Here is a 6,844-nt window from a genome sequence, read left to right on the forward strand (position 1 = left end):
GCACTTTCACTTAAGGCTGGAACAAATGTGAGAAAAGGCCGGCTGCATATTCAGCTGTTAATGCTACAATCATGTTCAATTAAATATGCATGAGGCCACACATTTGAAGATAGGTCCTTTAAATTGGCTCGCGTTTGGTTGTTATTATATAATTAGATCGGAAAAGAAAAGAAAAGCACAGCACGGTGTTAAAATTGTTTCTGATGATTAGCAAGCAGGAAAAGTCATGGATCAGTTTGTCAGAGAGCATGAATAAGACAGTGCAGGGACGATTAATCCCTCAGAGGCTCCTACTGACAGACCAAGCTCGTTCCCGGCTGCATGACCTTGCAGAACAGCCTTGAAAAGCACAGGTGAGCACTCTGCTGCTTGATAACTTTCCCTTGGCTGCATGTGCTAAGTGAAATTGCTGTTTTCAGCTGTGGAGATGTTAGGCTGCGGGTTGATGGCATGCAGAGAGAAAAGAGGGCGGGGTGCAAGGTAACTCTGTTGAGCAGGCTGAGGGCACCCGGTGTCAAGCTCATTAACCTCGGTAAAAGAAATGTTACAATGAAACAGACAATACGCGCGGCACCGGGTCACATGCTGAAGTGCTGCTCCTTGTAAAGCCTGAACTCTAACCAACTGACACAGCACCATCGGCATTTCATATATTAAAAGACCTTCTTCCTCTGAAGTGGTTGGATAGTTTTTGTGAGCAGGATGGGGAATTGTGTATGATACTGTAAGTAGATTTAAATATGCAAATGCAAAGGTGGCTCAAGCTGCGCTGATGTGAGGGATGAGCTCGCTGTGTGTCTTATGATGGAAGTCATTATACCGCTACCAGGGCTTCTCAGCATATCTTCATTTATAAAGCTTTGCATTCAGTCTTGTACAGTCCTAACCTGTTTAAACAAAGCCTTTGTCCCTGACAGACGCAATCAGAGTGATGAGTAAACACATACACTACGTCTATCTTGCCTATTAATCTGGGCACCCAGCTGTGAGCGGGGCTTTGCTGCCCTATCTCCTCTGGTCCACACAGTAGCCTGTTGGTATTGCTGCCCATGTTTAGATTTCATCAAGAGCTCAGGATTGTTTCAGTGCAACAAAAATCAGAGCACACTGGTGAATATATTGCGTGAAAATCTCCCTAGACAGCAACTCGTCAAGATTTTAGATCTTCAACTTCAAGATCTTTAATTTCTTTTACTTTAGTTAACTGAAATTGAACTACACTGTGTGATTGTTCGTCTCAGCAATAAACGTAATTAGGTGTACACATTTGTTCTCCTTGGGAATTAAAACACTTGGTGGCAGGGCTGTTGCATTGGATTGTATAAGACTGACATTTACTGTAATGTAAAAGATAGCTGTAGCTTAAAGTGCCTTAACCCTGCATTCTTTTTAATGACAATTAGAGGGCGACACTTGTGGTTGCAAAATAACTTGTAGTTCTATAGGCCAGCGGTCCCCAACACCCGGGCCACGGACCGAGTCGCTTGGTACCAGGGCGTGAGAGTTGAGGCTCGGGTGTGAAATTTATGGTTTTCAGGGTTTTTATCATTATTTTTTAACGTTTTCATTGTTAACTCGGTTTCCCTGGGTCTTTTCCCGTGTGTTATGAATAAATTATCTTTTTCTGGGTACTGGTACTGGTTTTATTTTGTTGTATTTATCCGTGGCACCTTAAAGGCCAGTCCGTGAAAATATTGTCGGGCATAAACTGAAAAAAGGTTTGTTTTTTGGTTTTTTTTTCCCCAAAAAGGTTTGTTGACCACTTCTATAGACTGCCCTCTGCCCTACCTCTGCAAACAATTTCCTACTACTACACTGAAAAAAAAAGTTCTTTCAATTTACTTGATTTTATTGTGTACATCGGTCCCACATAATATGAATAAGTATGACTGACTTAATTTTCCACTTTCCCTCAAGTAATTAATGCTTGTCAGATCAAAGTATTTTATTTACATCAGATTACTTTAAAAAATCATGTTTGATGTACTAATATTAATCTATTATCATAATATCAATGTATTGCATAATGTCAATATATTTTAATGTTTAACACCAACTTATTTTTATTTGCCAGTGTTACGCAATGATATTATGTAATGTAAACACATTGCAATTATGTTCCTGCAACACAAATTATGGCTTTAAATCCTACTACTTAATTTTTTCAATTGAAATATTAACTGATTATTATTGACAAAAAAGGCAAAGACTGTGAGTGCTACTGAACAATTCACCTTTATTAAACTGTAACAGCAGTGAAAGCAGCAATTCTGCCATGAACAAGTCCAAAATCGCATCCATATAAACTTGTTAACACATTTTTAAAGATAGCCTGCAGAAATAACTAAAAGAAAAAGTTAGTTTGAGAATATATTTGCAAATATTTCACAAAAAACTGACCTCAGCAGCAAATAAAAGAAAGTGCTTATAGATGATCCTGTCATCTCTTACATATAACATTTGTATTAATTACACAATTGAAAATGTAAACTAAATTAAGACTACCTGAAAAAAAAAGCAACACGCTTTTATGAATAAACAGATTTACCCAAATATAACTTGTGTGTTATTTGACAACAGTTTCAGCTTCTGTACATGTATTTACCTGTATAAGATTTCAACTAAGTTGAGCCTTAAATGACATTGTTACATAACTAATACCAAACACCTACATGAATTTTAATCTTCATTTTAAACATGTAAGCAGGACATTAAGGTTGACTTAGAACATATTGCTAAAAATCGTCAGTAAAAATTTCTTACAACATGATACCAAAAGGAAAAATTATCCTGCATTGCAGTCACACGAGGGGAAAGCAATAAAAACATAAGCAGTATAACGTTACTGAACACAAAATGAAAAACTGCAAAGAATTGCAGAAGTGCAGTCTTTGACTTCTCAATGAAACAGATGGTTTTTGAAAGCAAGAACTTTAGAGAGTTTAGCTCCATCCAGTTCCATGAAAACCTTCTGGAAAACGTCAAAGTTGTAGCGAAGGTCAGCAGGGTAGGCAAGGTTTAATGCATACATGAGTCCAAATAGCATTATCACAGCAAATGCTACATTATCCAAAGTCTTCGCCACCCTGATGCCTGCAAGGACAACTCTTCTTCATCTGCTGAAGCTTGATCTTTAAGAAGATAAATTCAAACAGTGGTGTCTTCAACAGTCTCACTGATGGCACGTTCTTCCATGCCCTGTAAAAAAGAAGCCATGTTAGTCATTTCCAAGTAAATAATATGACACACTGTGGAAAGTCCAAAAAGAAAAAAAAAACCACAAGTACATACCACATACTCCTGGATAAGCATGCCAGGGTCTTCACCCATGTAGATACACACTCCCTTAACACACTCAGCATCAACATCTTCACACTGAAATGAAATGTATGTAATTAATCAGAATCAGAATCAGAATACTTTATTGATCCCTGGGGGAAATTATTTTTTGTTACAGTGCTCCATTTTAAACCATTAGCATCTTCATTCAGCTCTTGTCCTTCATTTAAGTTTTAATAGTGTACTTTACATGAATGTTTTTAAAGTAAAGGCACACAAATTAATAATAGGTTTACTGGCAATTAATAATAAGTTGACAAAGTGAAGGTTAAAAAAAACAAGCAGATGTAAAAATACAAAATGAGAGAATTTATCATGGGAAACATTTGAAATCTTCCACAATTATAAAATTTCATCCAAAGAGGATCGTGTTAAGTGAATGTTGAGGCTTTATCACTTACATTATCCATTTATGCCACAATTCTTTTCAGTATTAGTCCAAGCTCTCCTCTTCTGTTGACCAACTTCACCAGGTTGTCCAAGTGGAGATCCAGCTGAGCCAGGAACTTTGTTTGAGGGGGGATAGTGGCAATTCTCTTAAACTCAGCGTTGATCTGAAAACATGAGCACAGAGAAATGAGCTTCAAAGGTTTAATACCTGGAAGAAGGCCGCAATCACTCATGCTGAAGAAATGGGCTGTCAAATAACAACTGTGCCTTAACCATTTTAGGCTAATACCACAAGAACACCGTGTATGAGGCAAACCTTACCTCATGGAAATCAAATAGAGCAGGCCATCTTGCCATGAAAGCCTCCACCATTGGTGCATCACGAACACCTTCATGTCTTCTGTATGAAAAAGTCTTTTCCATCTTGAGTTTCACCAACTCTGTTACTCTTTTTTATGTCCATGTTGTGGGCTTTGACATGTCAATAGCTTTAAGAGTCCCCTTGTCTGCTACTTCTGAAACTGAGGTAAGGTTAAGAAACTCATTCCCAAACAAGGAATCCATAAACTGAAGTCTGAAACTGCCCTGAAGACAACACTGTCTCTTGACTTCAACGATGAGATCCTCAGTTGATTCAGGCGCTCCATTAGAGAGTGAGCCTTCGACAGGTTCCGTCAGCCAAAACAGTCTTTAGGACCATAGGACTCCCCATAGGACTCTGTAGGCATTCAGACATTCAGAAAGAATCATTTCAGTTTAGTTTTCATAAAGCTATCCATACCCAATACTCAAAGTTATAAAGATCAGACATAAAAAAGAAGAATTTATCTAATGAAATACATGCGACTGAACCTATTACACTTATATGAACACCTTTTATTTCTATATGCCTTTTTAAAGTCACAATGTGGACTGATCCAATCTCATAGTCAACCAATGGATAAGTATCAAGGAGTTCACAGAGTGAAGCGAGAGTGAATATTCTTGTGGATACTGGGCGGAGCTCAAAAGCTCTGTCGTGCTCTCTGTACCAGCCACCAAGCTCTCTGACAATGTAGAATATGCTGTGGTACAATGCAGATATGGTTTTTCAGTATTCTGGCAATCCACCTGCTGCCCTTTGGGCCAGTACCATTCCATTTCTATAAGTTATACTCTTTATGTCACACACTGTGCAAGGTTGACCTCTAGAATGTCAGGGAATATGTACCTAATGACTTAAGCTATCTCCTCTTTAAGCAAATCCACTAGAAAGGCCGATACAGCTGAGCTCTCTAATTCAGACTTGCCAAGAGATGGGGAGTTTAGATGGTAAGCTATCATCATCTGATGTTTTGACTTCTGTAATCATAAAGGTAAAAATTCCACCATCACAAAAAACATTAATTTTAATTGAAAAAAGGTATTCCAGTCCAGAAGAGCATCAATGGTTTCTTTAAAGTACCAATCTTTCCCTCATTTATACATAATGTTTTGAGAAGCAGCTCACATATGTTCTACACAAACTAGAAAAAAAGAGGGGGGGAAAGGGTCCTAATTTGTTTTGGGCCGATGTTGGAAAATTCACAATACATCACTTAATAAGACAGTCTGTTGAACAAACTTATCTCCTTGTAGATATCTGCTGTATTATTTGGCCGTGACCAATAGAATAGTCAAGTAAGTGACACTTCACCTAAAACAATGACTAAATGGAAAAATGATTTGGCATTTATGGGCACAGGTTCTTAAACCCACGTCTAAGGTGGCAGGATCCTTATTATAACTTGAGTGCATGTCATCAGCAATAATTAAGGTATGGCACTGTGGCCCTCCCAGCTTCTGAAACTCTGACGGTTACAGCCAGACTAATTAGCCAATGTAGCCATAGCTAGCACGAGTAACACAAACACTATTGCTCTCTCAGTGACGTTTTAACTTGCTAAGCCATCAAAAACGTCAGTGCTCTCTGTCACATGCATAAATTCCATATCTGACCGACAACAGCTGCTTTCTCCCGACTATGTGCAATTTGTTAATATTTTTCAGCTTTAGCCACAAAGCTAATACCAACTTTAGCTAGCACTGTAAAAACAACATGTAGATGCATTACAGATTACGTTTCATATAGCATGCACTACAACAATTCTGTGAAAACGTACCCAACTAAAACAAATGTATTTAAATTACTTACCTTCTCACTATGCCTGACTCAGTGCCAAAGGTTGCATGTGGCTGAACAGTCTTCCAGAATCTGGCGGTCAATTGCGCTCTCCTTAAATTATGTTGTTGTCTTATTGGATAAGGTAGGTCTTATTATCCAATCACATTTAGTTGTTGTCTTTGAATATATTGCATCATTTCCGGTTGTGGTCAAACATGATTACAATGGTTTTAGTATTCTAATTTAGTCATTTTAAATCAATGCAAGAAAAATGAGTAGTCTCAGTATTGTTTATAATCAAGTAAATGGTACTTTATTTAATCATATAAATAAGAGAAACATGAGAGGCTTGTGTAGCATTAACTAAATTCATTTGTGCAAATTCAAAAGCCTGCCAATTCCCATTTTTTCAGTGTAGCATGACCACTACTTACAGGCCATGCTTAAAATAACATTATTTTAATTTGCTAACTTTGTGTCATTTTAAAGGTGATGTCATAAAGGAGAATTATGCAGGTTAATGTTTATTGGCTTGCAATTTTTTCTCTCACTTCAAAAGCGGCATGTTAGCACATTTTAATATGGTCAGTTGGCAGGCTTCAAACTGGGACCTCACAGACAGTGGTGATTCTAGACTCTGTTGGGGCCCCAGGCAAAAATTCACAGCCCCCTTCAGCATTCAGCATCATTATACTTCAAATATTCTGTCAACAACAATAGTCCTATAACATAACAAATAAAACCCTACAAATGGCCATATTTTTTTTCCTAAGGGAAGTCAAAGCTCTCCTACCGTCGCTTTACTAAACTTTGACACTGCCGTAGTTGAAAGGTTGCTAGCCCTCGGGGGCCCCCACTAGCCTGGGGCTTCAAACAGTTGCTGGCTTTGCCTCGTGGCAAAACATGCATCTGCTCGCAAACAAAAGGGTGACGTCACATCTTTACTACTGTTTATGGATATACCCATACACT

At 38.1% G+C, this 6,844-nt stretch overlaps 1 pseudogene across 1 annotated transcript; it reads right to left on the minus strand.

Annotated features, from left to right (window-relative positions):
- Positions 1–2,507: 2,507 nt before the first annotated feature.
- Positions 2,508–6,124, minus strand: LOC146718722 (uncharacterized; annotated as a pseudogene). The gene is made up of 5 exons (XR_014920189.1): positions 5,903–6,124; positions 4,051–4,447; positions 3,741–3,893; positions 3,292–3,375; positions 2,508–3,198 (listed from the first exon to the last, which is right to left on the minus strand). The product of XR_014920189.1 is annotated as an uncharacterized LOC146718722 (transcript).
- Positions 6,125–6,844: the final 720 nt, after the last annotated feature.

This window comes from Copadichromis virginalis, linkage group LG1, assembly GCF_057382275.1.
Source record: "Copadichromis virginalis isolate Kocher_CV1m ecotype Utaka linkage group LG1, C_Virginalis_male_GT1.1, whole genome shotgun sequence".
NCBI lineage: Eukaryota > Metazoa > Chordata > Actinopteri > Cichliformes > Cichlidae > Copadichromis > Copadichromis virginalis.